This window comes from Dendropsophus ebraccatus, chromosome 8 (assembly GCF_027789765.1).
Source record: "Dendropsophus ebraccatus isolate aDenEbr1 chromosome 8, aDenEbr1.pat, whole genome shotgun sequence".
Lineage (NCBI taxonomy): Eukaryota > Metazoa > Chordata > Amphibia > Anura > Hylidae > Dendropsophus > Dendropsophus ebraccatus.
The window spans coordinates 57734101-57743877 of record NC_091461.1 but is presented as its reverse complement, the minus strand read 5'-3'; the positions used below and the strand labels follow the sequence as shown (position 1 = coordinate 57743877).

Below are 9777 nucleotides of genomic sequence, written 5' to 3'. Positions count from 1 at the left end.
TTTATAAATATCTACATGTTCTTACATTGCTTTGTAACCTGTGAATATTTGATTTATTTTGCAGGTATATAGGGACCTGAGAGGTAAGCTAAATGAAATAGTCCTAGTACATGCTAATATACTTGTCATTTTTTGTTAACAAAGAAAGGCGTCCGTTTTTTGTTTTTTTTTTATTTTAAAAAGATGTCCGTTATTGCTGCATTTTGATTGACCTCAATGGAACGCACTGAAGTCAATAGAATGATGGCTCAAATCACAAAGTGTATTAAATGACAGACGTTGTCCGTTCTTTCCATCTTTACTATAAAATTCAATGGACTTTTCAATTAAAGACACACTCAAACTAGTCCTCGTAAACTGTAATAATGTAACAACAACCATCATTGCACTGACAGGCGGTCAAACCACGAAATAACGGACACCGTTTTGACCTCACAATGCTGGACGTCATTTTAAATAATGTAATTGCACAAGAAAAAACGTAATGGGAACATAGCCTCGATGTGAAAATGTAGTCTGTTTATTGTGTGCTAAATGTTTTATTAACTTAGTTACATTGAGCAAGTGATGTGTATTATAGAGATATTGTCCATGAGACAGGGTCCATTTACACAGAAAGATTATCTGGCAGATTATCTGCCAAAGATTTGAAGCCAAAGCCAGGAATGGATTTAAAAATAGGAAAAATCTCAGGCTTTCCTTTATGACCTGATCTTTGTTTATAGACTGTTCCTGGCTTTGGCTTTAAATCTTTGGCAGATAATGCGTCAAATAATCTTTCTGTGTAAATGGACCCTTAGGCTCTATGGTAGCATCATTACTTTAGTGTTCTTTAATGTCTGGAGATCTGCTTTGTATAGCAGCAGCCACATAATCACATAATGTTTGGATTGGGTTATGGCTGCCAACACAACCCAGTTTAGCCATGTCCTGGTATGGACACAATATCAATAATGATTTATTAAGGGCAGGGAAGTAGCAAGCATGACATAATTTGCTTGTCTATTAATAATTACCAGCTTCATTTCACACTTTAAAGCGGTTGTCCAGGCAAAACTAACCTATCCCCAGGATGGGGATAAGTAAGACATTTAGGTGCCTAGACAACCTCTTTAAGCCAATGTTGAATATTTACATTTTATTTGGGTCCTGGATGTTTAAAGCATAGACACAATATTAAAACTTATAGCTAAGAGAAAGCTATAGCAAAGAACACTGATGTATGCTCCAGATCATTATCATATTCCTCATACAGAATATTTCTTGTGGAGAAAACAAAACATTAAAACATTGTATAGATGTCTATATTTAACAACTATAAACTATATTTACATACCCTATAAAATGGTTTTCTGAAATTGGTGGGAACTGTGGAAAACTGGCTGGATGTACAAAAAGAAACATTTTGAATATGTACTTTGAATAAAGACTGCTTCCACCAACTCCCACAGTCATCTGTTGGGTAGTGACATAATATTTATGGCCTGTTATTATTCCATTACCATGGTAGCCAATGTCATAGCACATTGATATTGTGTCTAGAGGGTCATGCCATGATTGGTTTCCATAGTTACATAATGTGAAATATAAGACTAGGTTCACATTTAGGTTGCAGCTCCATTTGGGTGGCTCCACCACAGATTCTGTTTATTCTGGATCTGACCCATCAAATTCTGTTTGAAACCTGACGGACCCCACAAAAGTAAATGGCATCTCTCAGGATCCGTTGCTGTCCATGGTGCAAAGGACAATCCAGGAACAATGGCCATTATTATACAAATAATGACCATTGTTGTAAAATTACAGCCATTATTTACCGTTAAATGACGGACGTCCAATAAAAATGTCTGTCATTTTGACGGTGTGAACATAACCTCTATGTGAATGTTTTAGAGATAAACCTTCTTTTTTTTTCTTCTGCAGGTAACCTCATTGTAGAGAAGGAAAAAGGATCACCTAGAAAAAAATACAGGGATTGCTGTACACGGGTAAGAAAGTTATAGAGATCAGTCAGTGTTTGTCAAAATGTTCACCTAAGTCTCTTGATACTTACCCAACTTGTGCATTACCCCTTTAAGACAGAAAAGTGTAGCTCCAGGTTGAGTTGCATGAAACTTCCCAGTATGCATAAAAACACAACTACAAAAATATTACATGGCCAGACAGAAGGTTAAAGGGGTTGTCCGGTGATAAAAAATTATTCACAGAATAACACACATTACAAAGTTATACAACTTTGTAATGTATGTTATGTCTGTGAATGGCCCCCTTCCCCGTGTCCCCCCACCCCCCACCCGTGTACCCGGAAGTGTGGTGCGCTATACATTACCTGTCACGTGCCGACCACGGTCTCCGATCGTCAGCAGTGACGTCTTCTTCGGGAGGCCGGCGGATCTTTCCGAGTGCCGCCCGCCCTCTGCAGCGTCATCCGAAGCTCAGCCGCGATTGGCTGAGCATAACTGTGCTCAGCCAATCGCGGCTGAGCAGCTGATGACGTGGCCGCGTCATCAGTCGCTCAGCCGCGATTGGCTGAGCACAGTTATGCTCAGCCAGTCGCGGCTGAGCTTCGGATGACGCTGCAGAGGGTGGCCGGCACTCGGGAAGATCCGCCGGCCTCCCGAAGAAGATGTCACTGCTGACGATCGGAGACCGTGGACGACACGAGATGCGGTGAGTATAATGCACCACACTTCCGGGTCTAGCGTGGGTGGGGGGAAACACGGGGAAGGGGGCCATTCACAGACATAACATACATTACAAAGTTGTATAACTTTGTAATGTGTGTTATTCTGTGAATAATTTTTTATCGCCGGACAACCCCTTTAAGGCAGTTAATTAGGAAGATGCAGCAGGTGAGAAGGAACCCTCAGGAAGGAGGCTCAGAGCCTTGTTGAGGAAAAGGTAAGAATAGAAGCTGAGGGTGTAACTAGAGTGGGGTTTAAAACTCCATAGTAATATATATAGTGGTGCGGTGCCAGTTGTGTGTAAATGCTGTACTCTGATATTAGGACATGCTGAATGTATGCATTTCATACATACTGGTATAAGCAAAATATTCTGATATCAGAGGGTAAGGCTAGGGTCACACTGCATTTTTGCACTGTATCTGTTTTAGTACATTTACTGTCATTTTAGCATACAGAAAAACATGGTCAACCATGTCCACCCAAATTTTTTAAAAATATAGGTCAATGAAAAACTGTTGCTGCCATACGGCATACAAAAGCGTCCATTTTTACCATCCGTTTTTGCATTTTTTTTCTTCTTCAAATGGATACATTAAACCAACAGCAAAAATGCAGTGTGGCCCTAGCTTAAGGCTGGCATCATGCTACGTTTTTGCAGTCTGTTTAATGTATGCGTGGAAAAAAAAGGATGCATCTATTTTTCCATTGACTTCTATTATAAAATTTTTTTTATCAAAATGGATCCTTTTTTATTTTTATTTTTAGCGTACACAAAAACGTGGTTAACCACATTTTTGTGTATGTAAAAGTAAACATTTAAAAACTTATCTGTTAAACGGACAGCAAAAAAGGCTAGGCTAGGTTCACACTGGTGTTATTCTTTCCACCACAGTTCCGTTTAGCTCGTCCATTTTTAAAATACATAAACGGAATGTGATGTCCAACGCCCCAAATATTTCTATGTATTTTTATTGTGCTGCGTTTGTCATAGTTGGGCTCCATTTGCATGTATTCCGTCAGTGTTCAGTTTTTTTGAACAGGAAAAAAAAAATCCTAAATGCACCTTTTTTTTCTCCGATCAAAAAAACAGGACACAAATGGAAAGTGCAGAAGGTATTTACGCTTACATCCATTTGCAATTTAACAGTTTTCATCATTTTTTTCACTGAGAATGCGCAGTAGAAGTGAGAAACTAAAGAAAAAAATAAGTTGATATGAAAACGGATGCTGACTGATGTAAACTGATGCTGACTGATGCAAACGGATGGACAAAAGTCAGTATTTTGTAAAGCCAAAATGCAAACAGACCATAAAAAAAAATTACATTTTGCAATTAGTCTGCCTCAGTCTGCTCATCAATTTATAGTTATCCGTTCAATTAATATAAAAGGATCCGTTAGCAAATAAGAAAAAAGCTAGTGTGAACCCTGCCTAACTTATAATGACATTAACATATTTAGGCTAGGTTCAGACTATGTAACTGTGCAGCTGTATTTGCGGCTGTAATTGTGCGGCGGTATTTTTGGTGGTTCATGCGTATGCTGGAAAGTATACGATATACGGCTGCACAGTGCACACTATGTATGAATCTACGGCCCTATCGTAAACGGACCCGTAAAAAATGAACAAGACCATTGTTTGCGGCTGGAAATGCGGCCGTGGATTGACAGGCGGTCCGTACGGAGCACTTCAAAAATAGCCGGCAATGATGCCGAATGCCGATGCCTCTAATAGTTAATATATTAAATTAATAAAACACATTTTCTTTGTAATAAAGTCCCTTTCGTTGTTCAATAATTTAATTCTAACGAATCCATCATTTTGCAATTAAATATACTGTTAAAATAAATATATATATATAAATAAATGTATATTTATATATATATTTATTTTTTGACAGTATATTTAATTGTACAATGATGGATTCGTTAGAATTAAATTATTGAACAACGAAACTGATTTTATTTCAACGAAAATGTGTTTTATTAATTAAATATTAATTAGTACAGGAAGCTCCAGTAAGCCGTTAATTCATATTGCCGGCAAAAGAGCTTTCTGTACTAATCATCACTTTACTTTAATTAAAACATCAAATGTTTCTTCTAATTATGTTATCACAATAGCATTATTAGAAGAAACATTTAGAATTATATGTGCGCTCAGCTGATTGGCTGATCGGCTGAGCGCACATATAAAGAGCCGGTCCGCAGTACAGTGACTTCATTGTGCTGCGGACCAGCGAAGAGGACACATCGGGGTGAGTATAGAGCTCTCCCCACCCCCTCCCCAGCACTGCACCCCTCCCAGCAAGGACCATTTTATAAAAAAAAAACAAAAAAACAACCGCTGGTCATCGACGTAGTCCACGGAATCCGACGTAATCCCCAGGATACCGATATCTGAAAAACAAAAAGGGAGAAACACACAAAAAACACAGTCACAGGAGCACAACACCCATCATTGTGAGTGGTGTTGTGCTCCTTACAGTATGCAGCATCTTTACAGATCGCTGCTTACAGTCTGGCCCCCAAGGGGTTAAGGGAGGATGTATTGTATTCCCCTTAACCCCTTGGGGGCCAGACTGATGTCAGACTGCACCCATCCCAGCAAGGAAGGGGTTAAGTGACCCCCCTTCCTTGCTGGGAGGGGTGCAGTGCTGGGGAGGGGGTGGGGAGAGCTCTATACTCACCCCGATGTGTCCTCTTCGCTGGTCCGCAGCACAATGAAGTCACTGTGCTGCGGACCCGCTAATTATACGTGCGCTGAGCCGATCAGCCAATCAGCTGAGCGCACATATAATTCTAAATGTTTCTTCTAATAATGCTATTGTGATAACATAATTAGAAGAAACATTTGATGTTTTAATTAAAGTAAAGTGATGATTAGTACAGAAAGCTCTATTGCCGGCAATATGAATTAACGGCTTACTGGAGCTTCCTGTACTAATTAATATTTAATTAATAAAACACATTTTCGTTGAAACAAAATCAGTTTCGTTGTTCAATAATTTAATTTAAACGAATCCATCATTGTGCAATTAAATATACTGTCAAAAAATAAATGTATATATAAATATACATTTATTTATATATTTATTTATTTTAACAGTATATTTAATTGCAAAGTGATGGAATTGTTTAAATTTAATTATTGAACAATGAAAGGGACTTTATTACAACGAAAATGTGTTTTATTAATTCAATATATTAAACATGAGAGGCATCGGCATCGGCATACTGCAGAGGATCGCAAACCCCGGTAATAGCGATTTATGTAAACTGTGTTCCCTGCTTTCCCAGATGCATCCAGAGGTGTTTGCATCACTTTCTTAAGATTTTATTTCTTATTTTTAGTTGAACCAGATTTCCAAGTAAATGACCGTATGTTTTAAGCCGCATGTCTATTTTTTCCCACGGCCGTAGTTTCATCCGCACATTTACAGCATAAAAAATACAGCCGCACAGTTACATAGTGTGAACCTAGCCCCCGGGTGCAAACACACACAGCATTTGTGCTGCGTATTTACTGCTGCGATACGCAGCAGATACACAGCAGATACGCAGCAGATTAGATCTAAATAACTGAACACAGCATCAAATCTGCTGCGTATCTGCTGCGTATCTGCTGTGTGTGTTTGTACCCTTGGGGTACAAACCCACACACCGTATATGCAGCGTATTTACTACTGCGATACGCAGCAAATACGCAGCAGATTAGATCTAAATAACTGAACACAGCATCAAATCTTCACCTTCACATCTGCTGCGTATTTGCTGCGTATTTGCTGCGTTTACGGTGTGTGGGTACAAACGCACTTGCCGGATCTGCAGCGAGTCTCCTTGCTGCGTTTTTGCAGCGAGACTCGCTGCAGATCCCAGCCCTATACTTTCATTAGCAGAGAAACTCGCAGCAGGGATGTACATCCCTGCTGCGATTTTGTCTGCAGCCCTCCCCATTAACCCCCTAGCCGCTAGACATTATACATTACCGGGTCCCCGTTCCTGCTTGCTTCGGGGCTCCCGGTGTCTTCACGGCCCGCCCGGCCAATCAGTGCGCTGCGGCAGGGCAGCGCACTGATTGGCCGGGCAGAACGTGTCGGGAGCCGCCGAAGCAAGCGGAAGCAGGGACCTGGTAATGTATATCCTGCCCGCCCCCCCCTGCAGCCCCGATCGCCCCCGGCCGCATGATCGCCCCCTGCACCCCCCGGCCGCAGGATCGCCCCCCACACCCCCTGGCCGCATGATTGCCCCCCGCACCCCCTGGCCGCATGATCGCCCCCCGCACCCCCTGGCCGCACGGGCTGTGGGGGGTGATCGTGCGGCCGGGGGCTGCGGGGGGCGATCTTGCGGCCGGGGGGTGCGGGGAGGGATCGTGCGTCCGGGGGGTGCGGGGGGCGATCCTGAGGCTGGGGGTTGCGGGGGGCGATCCTGCGGCCGGGGGGTGCGGGGGGCGATCATGCGGCCGGGGGGTGCAGGGGGCGATCCTGCGGCCGGGGGGTGCGGTCCTGCGCCCGGGGGGTGCGGGGGGCGATCATGCGGCCGGGGGGTGCGATCCTGTGGCCGGGGGGTTCGGGGGGCAATCATGCGGCTGGGGGGGATCGGGGCTGCAGGGGGGGGCGGGCAGGATATACATTACTAGGTCCCCGCTCCTGCTTGCTTCGGCGGCTCCCGGAACGTTCTTCCCGGCTAATCAGTGCGCTGCCCTGCCGCAGCGCACTGATTGGCCGGGCGGGCCGTGAAGACACCGGAAGCCCCGAAGCAAGCAGGGACGGGGACCCGGTAATGTATAATGTCCGGCGGCTAGGGGGTTAATGGGGAGGGCTGCAGACAAAATCGCAGCAGGGATGTACATCCCTGCTGCGAGTTTCTCTGCTAATGAAAGTATAGGGCTGGGATCTGCAGCGAGTCTCGCTGCAAAAACGCAGCAAGGAGACTCGCTGCAGATCCGGCAAGTGGGTTTGTACCCTTAGGCTGGGTTCACACGCTGTAACTGTGCGGCTGTATTTTTTATGCGGCTGTAAATGTGCGGGTGAAACTACTGCCGTGGGAAAAAATAGACATGCGGCTCAAAACATACGGTCATTTACTTGGAAATCTGGTTCAACTAAAAATAACAAATAAAATGTTAAGAAAGTGATGCAAACACCTCTGGATGCATCTGGGAAAGCAGGGAACACAGTTTACATGAATCGCTATTACCCAGGTTTGCGATCCTCTGCACTATAGCCGATGTCTCTCATGGTTAATATATTGAATTAATAAAACACATTTTCTTTGTAATAAAGTCCCTTTTATTGTTCAATAATTAAATGTAAACGATTCCATCATTTTGCAATTAAATATACTGTTAAAATAAATATATATATAAATAAATGTATATTTATATATATATTTATTTTTTGACAGTATATTTAATTGCACAATGATGGATTCGTTAGAATTAAATTATTGAACAAAGAAACTGTATTTATTTAAACGAAAATGTGTTTTCTTAATTAAATATTAATTAGTACAGGAAGCTCTATAAGCCGTTAATTCATATGCCGGCAATAGAGCATTCTGTGCTAATCATCACTTAACTTTAATTAAAACATCAAATGTTTCTTCGAATTATGTTATGACAATAGCATTATTAGAAGAAACATTTAGAATTATATGTGCGCTCAGCTGATTGGCTGTTCGGCTGAGCGCACATATAATGAGCCGGTCCGCAGTACAGTGACTTCATTGTGCTGCGGACCGGCGAAGAGGACACATCGGGACATCGGATGGTGAGTATAGAGCTCTCCCCACCCCCTCCCCAGCACTGCACCCCTCCCAGCAAGGAAGGGGGGGTCAGTTAACCCCTTCCTTGCTGGGATGGGTGCAGTCTGACATCCGTCTGGCCCCCCGGGGGTTAAGGGGGATACGATACATCCTCCCTTAACCCCTTGGGGGCCAGACTGTAAGCAGCGATCTGTAAAGATGCTGCATACTGTAAGGTGCACAACACCGCTCACAATGATGCGTGTTGTGCTCCTGTTTGTGTGTTTTTTGTATGTTTCTCCCTTTTTGTTTTTCAGATATCGGTATCCTGGGGATTACGTCGGATTCCATGGACTACGTCGATGACCAGCGGTTGTTCTTTGAATTTTTTTTAATAAAATGGTCAATGAGGGGTGTGGGGGTGTTTTTATTTGAATAAAAAAATTTGTAAACTTGTGTCTTGTCTTTATTTCTTTACTTTATAGACTTAGTAGTGGAAGCCGTCTAATAGACGGAATCCATTACTAAGTTGGGGCCTAGTGTTAGCCGGTATAAAATGGCTAACACTAACCCCCTATTATTACCCCAGTACCCAATGCCACCAGGGGTACTGGGAAGAGCCGGGTGCCAGTGGTCCCGGAGCGTCAAAATTGGCGCTTCTGGACCGACCGGCAGCAGGCTGGTAAGATTTAGGCTGGGGAGGGCCTAAAACAATGGCTCTTCCCACCCTGGTGTTACCAGGCTGCTGTCGTTTGGTTTTTAACCCGGCTGGTTATAAAAATAGGGGGGACCCTATGCGTTTTTTTTAAATAAATAAATAATTAAAAAAAAACGCATAGGGTCCCCCCTATTTTTATAACCAGCCGGGTTAAAAACCAAACGACAGCAGCCTGGTAACACCAGGGTGGGAATCATGCGGCTGGGGGGGATCGGGGCTGCAGGGGGGGCGGGCAGGATATACATTACTAGGTCCCCGCTCCTGCTTGCTTCGGCGGCTCCCGGAACGTTCTTCCCGGCTAATCAGTGCGCTGCCCTGCCGCAGCGCACTGATTGGCCGGGCGGGCCGTGAAGACACCGGAAGCCCCGAAGCAAGCAGGGACGGGGACCCGGTAATGTATAATGTCCGGCGGCTAGGGGGTTAATGGGGAGGGCTGCAGACAAAATCGCAGCAGGGATGTACATCCCTGCTGCGAGTTTCTCTGCTAATGAAAGTATAGGGCTGGGATCTGCAGCGAGTCTCGCTGCAAAAACGCAGCAAGGAGACTCGCTGCAGATCCGGCAAGTGGGTTTGTACCCTTAGGCTGGGTTCACACGCTGTAACTGTGCGGCTGTATTTTTTATGCGGC

At 43.7% G+C, this 9777-nt stretch overlaps 1 protein-coding gene across 1 annotated transcript in view; it reads left to right on the top strand.

Moving 5' to 3' along the window:
* The first annotated feature begins 14 nt into the window (after nt 1-14).
* The window catches only part of LOC138798602 (mast/stem cell growth factor receptor Kit-like), a 30586-nt gene continuing 20823 nt past the window's right edge, over nt 15-9777 (top strand). The window contains exons 1-2 of the mRNA XM_069979125.1: nt 15-83; nt 1924-1988. The gene's annotated coding sequence lies outside the window, so the exon portion shown is untranslated. The remainder of the gene's footprint in view (nt 84-1923; nt 1989-9777) is intronic.